Genomic DNA, 10531 nt, shown 5'->3' on the forward strand with positions numbered 1-10531 from the left:
TAGATAAGTCAATATACAAAATTTGAGGAAGATTGGAGGTGATTTGGACTGATTTTGTATCAAAATTCGTAATCAAATCGAGTTCAAAAAATGCTTCTGCGACACATGTATCAAACATGTATCACGCATGTATCCCACACACATGTATACATGTGATGCACAATTGATACATATATGATACACAGTATGATACACATATTATTTTTTTCATGTTCAGTTTTTACTTCGAATTTTCAATTCAAACCACCTCAAAACTTCACCAAATTATCCCAAAACTGAGATTCAAGCTCCTTAAGATGTACTCAGTCTATTCTAATAACACTCACTCAAAAGAATGCAAAAATTTGACCTTTTTTTGCTACAAATGGCTATTGCTAATATTAGTAATATTTTATGAATTGGCCAATTTTGGTAATGAGCTACTTATAAATGGATATAACTGGTAGTTTTTTTTTAATATAGTATTAGTCTCATGATACGCCCGTTGTGCGTGCACCCTATATTGATGAAAATATTTTTAAAAATATATATATAAATAACATTCGAAGCATGGTTTTAGTCACAAAATAAAAATTAAGTAAAAATTTGAGTTCTTGAAAATAATATATATTGATCATGAAATTGATACACATATAATGAATTATATTCATTTATTCATGATCTTGTCTAATAATATTTATTTAATTAACGTATACAAAAAAAATCTTTTAGTAATTTGAAATTAGAATATCTTATGAATATTGTTTTTGTCTTAACAACCATGTATATTATGATTCGTTATGTAGTAATCAATAAAAATGGACAATTAAGTTAATACTTTGATCCTAATATTTTAATAGATTTCAAAGTTATAAATATTAGGAAATAATTAAATGTTAATTTTATCCTATTTGAAATTTATTTTTAAAGGCTAAAAAGGTTTACTAATACTTCACTCTGACGCTTCGTGCTTTTATAATAGTTCATATATATTTTTATTGATAAATAATATAAAAACATGTATTTTGCTCGCAAGAAAGAAAGAAGATTGTCTTCTGTCTATTAAAATGACCTTGAAAATAGCTTTTTATTTTTTTTAAAAGCTCTTAGATCTTCAAAAGTTATGTATTCTTGCTAAAACTGAAAAATTGAACATATAACTGGAACTAAGTTTAATTTTAACATATTGAATGATGATTGGAATTTTATGGGGTACAATTTCTTCCTTTATTGAGTTAGCCGTATATATATATATATATATATATATATATATATATATATATATATATATATATATATATATATATAACATTCATCAATTTCAAAAATTTAAACCTTTTATTTTATACCCAAATATAACTTTTAGTAAGTATATTTACATACTGAGATTAGGTACATGCATAATCCGCGTATCGTGAATTTTACCAAATAACAAAGACTCCTAACCTAAAAGAAGATGTGTGTGAGATTTAGGCAAAAAATATTAACTACAAAAAGTCTCATAAACCTAAAATGTATCAACTACAAATAAAGTCATCTAATACTCCAACATAAGGAGTTGAACAGGTGTTAAACCTAAAAAAATATTAACTACAAAATAAACACATTTAATACTCTAACATAGAGAGTTGAATGTAGAGGCGAAAATTTAGGCTAGGCAAAAACTTTTACCTACAGAAAATGTCTCCTAAACCTTAAAGATATTAAGTACTCCAACGTAGGGAGTAGAACGAATAGGCAAAATTTTATTAACTTTCCTAGACTGTTAATAATAGAAAAATAATTAAATAACTATTCCTAAATTGGAGGAGAATTAATTAAATAAGTATTCCTAAATATTAATGGAATACTCAAATTACTATTTTGTCTAATATGAACTAAAGTATATATTTTAAAGGGTAAAAAAGGTAAACAATATTTCGCTAAGGGTCTCCGTACTTTTAATATAGTATAGATAGATAGACTAGTCTTAGTGTACGCGCGATGTGTGTGTACCCTGTACAAATGAGAAAAAACTTTTTAAAATAGCTTAATTAATTATTCGAAAGATGTATTTCTGTTACATCTCTTTATTCTCACTGTCTCAATTCGGTTCTGAAGCATAAGAATTTGATAGATTGCGGTCTTAGATAATGAGGATAATGATCATCGCGTGAATCTCTATAAGAAGTTAAAACAATTCTTTCATGTCAATGATTTTGTTTTTTGGTTTTTTAGTTCGGTCACAATAAGCTTATTTAGTTTGTCATTAAAAAAGAATATTTATTTTGTCGATTGGAATTGAGATCATTTTGGCGCAAGCAGTCATGTAGTCATGTATTTTGTGATTTGGTTCATAGCATGTTCTAACTCCTAACAAATTTGCATGCAGTAAAAAATAATTTGATTATTCATTGTACGATCATGCATGCTTTGAATATTCTTGGCTCATTGTTTTGGAGAAAATTAGCAAATAAGTATACTTTTATAATTTTCTAAATTTTTGAGCACGCACACTGATATTAAAGCTACATATAAATTATGAGATTACTTCGTATCAATAATATTTTGAATGAGCAATCAGATTGCTTTGTGTATTGTTACTTCGTGTCTAATATTTGGAGCATGCTCCTAAAAGAATCATAAATGATATTTAAATAATAATAATAATAATAATAATAATAATAATAATAATAATAATAATAATAATAATAATAATAATAACAATAATATTTAAACAAGTACACTTTTGTATTAGTACTTCGTGTCGATGATGGCAAGGTTTTGTGGCTTTAGGTTTTTTGTGGATTTTGAGCTTCGTGTGAGATTTGCAGCTTAAAAGGATTTGTTATATTGAAGTTGATTTAAAAATCCTAAATATTATATTTGTATTATTGAAGTTGAAGTTGATTTAAAAATTCTAAATATTAGAAAGTTAATTTAAATTATAATTTAATCCATTGTGAAATCTGTTACTAAAGGATAAAAAAGGTGAACGACATTTCGTTAAGAGCATTCGTGCTTTTAATATAATATAGATAGATAGTTCTATATTTTATATTGTCTTTTTATGAATTTGGTTAAAATAATTATGAGAGAAAATAGTAGTAATTAATTTTACAATTACTTGCTACTTTTTTCTAACTCCAACTTGAATCAATTTACGATTCCAGTTTGGAATGATTTTTTTCTTTCAAATCCATGTCCACACGCTTCAAATTAGTAAACTAGATCGTGAAATTTTCTAGATCGAAATAATAAGTTGACTTTTTAGTGTCCGTATAAGCACAAAGTCGCACATTATTGTTACTTTGGATGCAAGGATATGCTAGTGAGTTGAAGACGCCAAGTATGCTACAATCAACGAATTAGTTATTGCAGGAATTAACAAAGTGAAACAAACAACGAAATGTCATTATGAAAACATAAAACGAAGCTTGATTCCAGACCAAAGTGAACTTCACTTATATCTCGTGCCCAGGGGAGGCACAAATTCGTCAGTTTTGCTTTCAAGCTCATTTCTCACGTTCACGAGGACAAGTTTCTTCAAAACTTGTTTATAGTGAACAAAACTGATCTACACAGCCATGCAAGCTGAGTTCTGAGCTTTAGCTATGGAGGACAATCAACAGAGAAAGAAGACGAGTGAGAGAGAATAAGTAATTCTCATTTTTCACTGAGAGAAATCTGTACAATATACACCTATTTATACTAAAGCTAAAATATCCATTAACTATCTAACTAATACTCATTATTGATCTAACAACCTTCTAACAATAATTAACACTGCCTAACTAACTAGCGCACATGCTTGCCACGTGCTCACTACTTAGCTGTCTCAATACTCGCCCTCAAGCTGGTAGGTGCGAAGATGTTGAGCACTCCCAGCCTGGACATTAAAAACTTATGTTGTGGTCTTGCAAGCCCTTTATTGAGTATGTCTATCAGTTGATCTCTTGATCCTACATGTACTGTCTTGATCAACCCCTTTTGAATTTTTTCTCTAATGAAGTGGCAATCTATTTCAATGTGTTTTGTTCTCTCATGATATACTGGATTTGCTGCTATCTGCAATGCAGCTTTACTGTCAAAGTGCAGCAAAACTGGCAATTCTACCTCTGCTCCCAGCTCCTTGAACACCCCTATTAGCCACACCAGCTCTGAAACCACTGAGGCCATGCTCCTATACTCTGCTTCTGCTGAGCTTTTGGATACTGTACTTTGCTTTTTAGACTTCCACGCAACCAATGAATCTCCATGTTTCACAATGAATCATGTTACAAATTTCCTTGAGTTTGGACAAGATGCCCAATCAGCATCACATAATGCAGTCAATGTGTTCTTCTTGTTGCTGCTCATCATGATGCCTAATCCTGGTTCCCTTTTTACATATTGGACTACCCTTATGGCTGCTTCCCGATGTGACTTCTTTGGATTTTGCATGAACTGGCTAAGTGTCTGAACAACAAAAACAATGTCCAACCTGGTCAATGTTAGATACAACAACTTGCCAATCAGCCTTTGATACAGTCTCTTGTCTTCTAGTGGCTCATCACTACCTGATCTTGTGATCTCATCTAGTTCAGCAGTTGTGAGCTTCTAATTGCAATCCAAAGCTGTCCAACTTGGCTTAGATGCACTCAATCCCATTTCTAATATCAGCTCCAAGCTATACTTTCTTTAATTCATCATAATTCCTTTGTGAGATCTACAAAATTCAATGCCCAAGAAATATTTTAGTTCCCCCAAATCTTTAAGCTTGAAAGGCTGATGTAATTGCTTCTTGGTTTCTTCCATAAGCATCAGATCATTACCAGTTATTAGCATGCCATCCACATATACAAGGATGACCACTATTTTACTGTCTTGCTTCTTTGTAAACAAGGAATAATCTAGAGAACTTTGCACAAATTCTTGATGAATCAATGCCTCGGTTAACTTGACATTCCACTGCTTGCTTGCTTCAGCCCGTATAGGGATTTGACAAGCTTACACACCTTGCCTTCATTCTCCCCCTGGCTGGCAAATCCCTCAGGCAAATTCATGTACACTTCATCATAGAGATCCTCTTGAAGGAAGGCATTATATACATCTATTTAATGTATATGCCACCTTTCAATTACTGCATCAGAAATCACTGCTCTTACAGTAACCATTTTCATAACTGGAAAAAATATTTCATGGCAATCCAAACCTTCTTTCTGGCTATACCCCTTGGCTACCAAGTGTGCCTTGAACCTCTCAATGTCACCATTTGCTTTATACTTTACCTTGTAAACCCATCTACAACCTATAGGAGTCTTTCCTGCTGGTAGTGCCACTAATTCCCATGCCTTGTTGTCTTTTAAGGCTTGGATTTCTGCCTTCATAGATTCAATCCACCTCTTGTCTTTGGACGCTTTATAGAATGTTTTAGGTTCAACAACAACTGAGAAAGCTCCCAAATAACTCTGATAGGTTGGCTTTAATCCATCATAAAATACATAATTGCAAATGGAATAAGGTTTAGGTAACTGATCTAGTGCAGTCGCAGTCACATAGTCAGTCATCCAAACTAGTACTCGTTTGTCTCTGGTAGACTTCCTAGTACCATCTTCATCATGGATTTGCACTTCATTATGGTTTTGTACTTCATCACTTGCTTGTTCTGTCTCACCATTAGTAAAATGTTAGTGGTGAACATGATCTGTCAAAGTCATGCCTTCTTCTTCATCAATTGTCCTTGTAATATCATCAAGAACACCCTGCTCCTCAATGTTGAGGGAATTTAGTAGAATGTCAGTTGGTGAGTTGGTTGCTGTATCATGTTCTGCAAACTCCATGTCTACAAATAGATATGGTTTTTCTTGTTTCTTATATTTAAAATGAAACAAGGGATCTTTGAAGATAACATCCCTGTTCACAAAAAATATTGCTTAGATAAATCATATAGGATGTAACCCTTTGTGACTTCTGAATAACCCATTAAAACTGCTGTCGTTGTTCTAGCTGCAAACTTGTCATGAACATTCATTCTCTTTGCAAAGTACAGACATCCAATTGTCCTTATATATTCAATGTTTGGCGTCCTCTTGTGTAAGACTTCAAAAGGACTTTTCCCTGCTAATACACTTTATGGTAACCTGTTAATGACATACACTGTTACAAGCACACAATGTCCCCAAAAACTCAGAGGTATGTGCCCTTGAAACCTCATTGCCCTTGCTATCTCTAGCACATGCCTGTGCTTTGTTTCAGCAATTTCATTTTGCTGAGGTGTGTAAACACATATCCTCTGATGAATGATTCCATTTTATTGGAACAACTTACTACATGCCTCATTTATAAATTATGTCCCATTATCTGTTCTAACAATTTTGACTTGTCAATTAAACTGAGTCTAAACTAGCTTCAAAAAATTTCTTAGTAAAATCAATATATCACTTTTCAATTTCAACAAGTTTACCCAAGTCATTCGTGAATGATCATCAAAAATTGTCAGAAACGGTTTATTGCCATCAAAAGTTTGCACAACATATGGTCCCCATACATCAATATGTAACAAGTGAAACACATCTTCAACTCTGTTACTACTTGTGCTAAATGGTAGCCTACAGTGTCTAGCTAGAGGAGACACATTACAATTGTCTATCTTCCTTTTACAATCATCATAGGCTAATGAAAAAAAGATGCTTCAGTGCTCCTGTTGAAGCATGTCCAAGCCTTCTGTGCTAGAGTCCAATGTCTAAGTCTGCCTTGCAACCAAACCTTTAAGTATCCCTTTATTATTTCTAGTAATAGTTTGTTGCAATAGGTAAAGGCCTCTCCTTTCTTTACCAATCACCTTCACCTTCCCACTGCAAAGATCCTGAAGTAGATAGAAGCCAAGGTAAAATATTGCACAACAATTTATCTCTTTTGTGATCTTAGACACTGACAACAAATTATGCTTGAACTCAGGTAAGTATAATACATTATCAATTCTTCCTGCATTTGCTACATTACATGATCCCATATTAGTCACATCTGATACCTCTCCATTAGGCAAGTGTACTTTCTTTATATGTATTCCAGCAACTTCCAATTTATTTTCTACTATGTCCAAATTAGAAGCCATATGGTTTGTAGCCCCAATATCTATAATCCATTTATGATTATTATCATTAAAAAAAGAAAGCATTAATACTACTTGCCAAATTAACTGAGGCTTCTGGTATATTCTCCATATTGAGCAACCTAAGTATCTGGTTGTACTGTTCTGCTATGAAATGTGGAATTTGAGGAACCTTGAAAGCATCTTGGTTCACTGATCATCTTTTTGCTACAGCACGTGGTTTAGGTTCCCTTGTCATTGCCTGTGAGCTGTATTTCTTCCAAACTTCTTTTTGAACTTGAAGTCATCAGGGTAACCAATCAATCTATAGCATCCCTCTCTAGTATGCTCTTTCATTTTGCAGTAATCATAGAACATATTATAATTCTTCCTAGGCTTCTAAGTATTGAATCCTTTTGTTGTTAATGACCGGCGCAAAATATACACTTTAATTGTGCTCGCTAGTCAAAGATAGTATAGTATAATATCGTATCCACGGAGATTGGATTTAAACAGTGTTCTTGTAGTTTCTAACTTAATTGCTATCCAGGAGGATCAACAATGAAGATTTATATGATTTCTAACTACAAATAACTAAGAATCAAAAGCTATTAACTAATGAAAATCGCAACAAAGGTAAGCAAGGAAGTTATCAATGGGAGAAAATAGGGGTTGATAGGATAGGTGCAATATAATTATTCGGGATCTAACTCTAGATAATTCACTTCTAATGTCCAAGTGAGTCTCTCGAATTCACTTAGTTATCAGTACAATTGTTTAGTAGAAACTACTCTCTCAATTAAGTCTCAACCTCATAATATGAACCAATTTAAGATCTCTGAAGATATACAAGAATGTGTAATAGATTGGTCTTTAGGAGAACCTCTCTCGATTATTCTCCTAACTAGGTTTAATCAATGATTCAACTAACCTCTTTCGATTATTTAGAAGAATCAATGAACTCAACCAACAATATAATGCAAAGATATCACAAGTTATGCCTCTTTCGATTACAAGAACAAGTGAATATACATGCAACAATTAAATCTTCCAAAAATAATTCAAATATATAAAAATAGAGTTATAATCCACAAACAATCATTAATACACTAAATCTATCAAAACCCAAAAGGATCAACCCCATAAACATGGAGAAGTTCTTTACAAATGTAATTAAAGTATAGAAAAACATAGATTCAATCCAAACATGGATCTTGAGTGAGGAAGGAATGATGAAATCCTTGTGCTTGTGTTCTTCCAACTCCTCCTTAGCCTCCTTAGGTCGAAAATATGTCAAAAGTTGTTCTAAAGTGGTGTTTTGAGGTATTTAATCTACCCCAAAACAAAAACGGACGAAACTACCCTTTTTAACAAAATATGACTCTTCCCGGACAGGACATGCGTGGTCGCGCACCTGGGGACCTGCTCGCGCACTTGGTCGCACATTTTGCACATTGTTCTGCCCCAAGTGCGCGCAGTGCGTGATCGTGCACTTGATTATGCACCTGGGTGGTATTAGTTGGAAATTTGGGAAAGTAAAAAACATGAATATTGTATCCCTTTTAAATAGCTTTCCAACGATATATTGTGGAGCCCAAACGGATTTCTGAGCGAAAAGTTATGTGCATTTTACTGGCCAATGCGCAGTATGTCTGCTCGATTCTTTGTTTCGTTCTTAAAATGCACTATCATCCGTTGATCCCCGAACACCATCCCAACTTAATCCTTGGGATTTTACTCAGACTTCAAAGCTCCAAAATATCATAAATTCATCCCACAACATCTATATAGATCGGAACCACTCCTACAGGGCATAAAACACACAATAAGTGCAGAACACGCCTAATTAAAGCTCAACATAAGTAAAGTGCAATGAATTAGAGTGCAATAAGTGACTAAAATATGGGGATTATAGCCTACCATTAACACCCCATACTTAAATCATTGCTCGTCCTCTAGCAATCAAACTACACTTCACATAGACATGACCTTTTTAAACAACTCTCCTAACTCATTGTTGATCCAGGAGGATCAAAAATGGAGATTTCTATGATTTCTAACTACAATTAACTAAGAATCTAAAGCTATTGACTAATGACAATTGCAACAAAGGTAAGCAAGAAAGTTATCAATGGGAAAAAATATGGGTTGATAGGATAGGAGCAAGATAATTGTTCGGGATCTAACTCTAGATAATTCACTTCTACTATTCAAATGAGTCTCTCGAATTCACTTAGTTATCAGTACAATTGTTTAGTAGAAACTCCTCTCTCGATTAAGTCTCAACCTTACAATATGAACCAATTTAAGCTTTGTGAAGATATACAAGAATCCGTAATGGATTGGTCTTTAAAAAAACCTCTCTCGATTATCCTCCTAACTAGGTTTAATCAATGATTCAACTAGCCTCTTTCGATTACTTAGAAGAATCTATGAACCCAACCAACAATATAATGCAAAGATATCACAAGTTATGTCTCTTTCGATTACAAGAATAAGTGAATATAGATGCAATAATTAAATCTTTCAAAAATGATTCAAATACATAAAAATAGAGTTATAATCCACAAACAATCATTAATACACTAAATCCATCAAAACCCAAAAGGATCTACTCCATAGACATGGAGAAGTACTTCACAAATGTAATTAAAGTATAGGAAAACATAGATTCAATCCAAACCTGGATCTTCAGTGAGAAAGGAATGATGAAATCCTTGTGCTTGTGTTCTTCCAACTCCTCCTTAGCCTCCTTGGCCTTCTTAGGTCGAAAATATGTCAAAAGTTATTCTAAAATGGTATTTTGGGGTATTTAATCCGCTCCCAAAATAAAAACGGATGAAACTACCCTTTTCTTAGCGAAATAGGACTCTTCCCGAATAGGACATGCGCGGTCGCGCACCTGGGGACCTGGTCGCACACTTGGTCGCACATTTTGCACATTGTTCTGCCCCAAGTGCAGGCCCAGTGCGCGATCGCGCACCTGGGTGGTATCCGTTGGGAATTTGGAAAAGTGTAAAACATGAAAGTTGTAGCTCTTTTAAATAGATTTGTAACGATATATTATGGATCCCAAACGGATTTCTGAGCGAAACGTTATGTGCATTTTACTGGCCAATGCGCAGTATGCTTGCTCGATTCTTCGTTTCGTTCTTAAACTGCACTATCATTCGTTGATTCCCGAACACGGTCCCAACTTAATTCTTGGGCTTTTACTCAGACTTCAAAACTCCAAAATAGTATGAATTCATGCCACAATATCTATATAGCTCGGAATCAACATAAGTAAAGTGCAGTAAATTAGAGTGTAATAAGTGACTAAAATACGGGATTATAGCCTACCATCAGTTAACTGGGTTGTCATCTCAGCATTGTCACCATGAACTATTGCATTTGACATACTTCTTTGGCATTCTCTTTCCATCAGCATAGAGTAGGCTTTATTCACAATTGGAAGTGGATCCATCATCATGATCTGCTCACGTGCCTGTTCATATGTCT

The sequence above is a fragment of the Nicotiana tomentosiformis genome, chromosome 2 (genome assembly GCF_000390325.3).
Source record: "Nicotiana tomentosiformis chromosome 2, ASM39032v3, whole genome shotgun sequence".
NCBI lineage: Eukaryota > Viridiplantae > Streptophyta > Magnoliopsida > Solanales > Solanaceae > Nicotiana > Nicotiana tomentosiformis.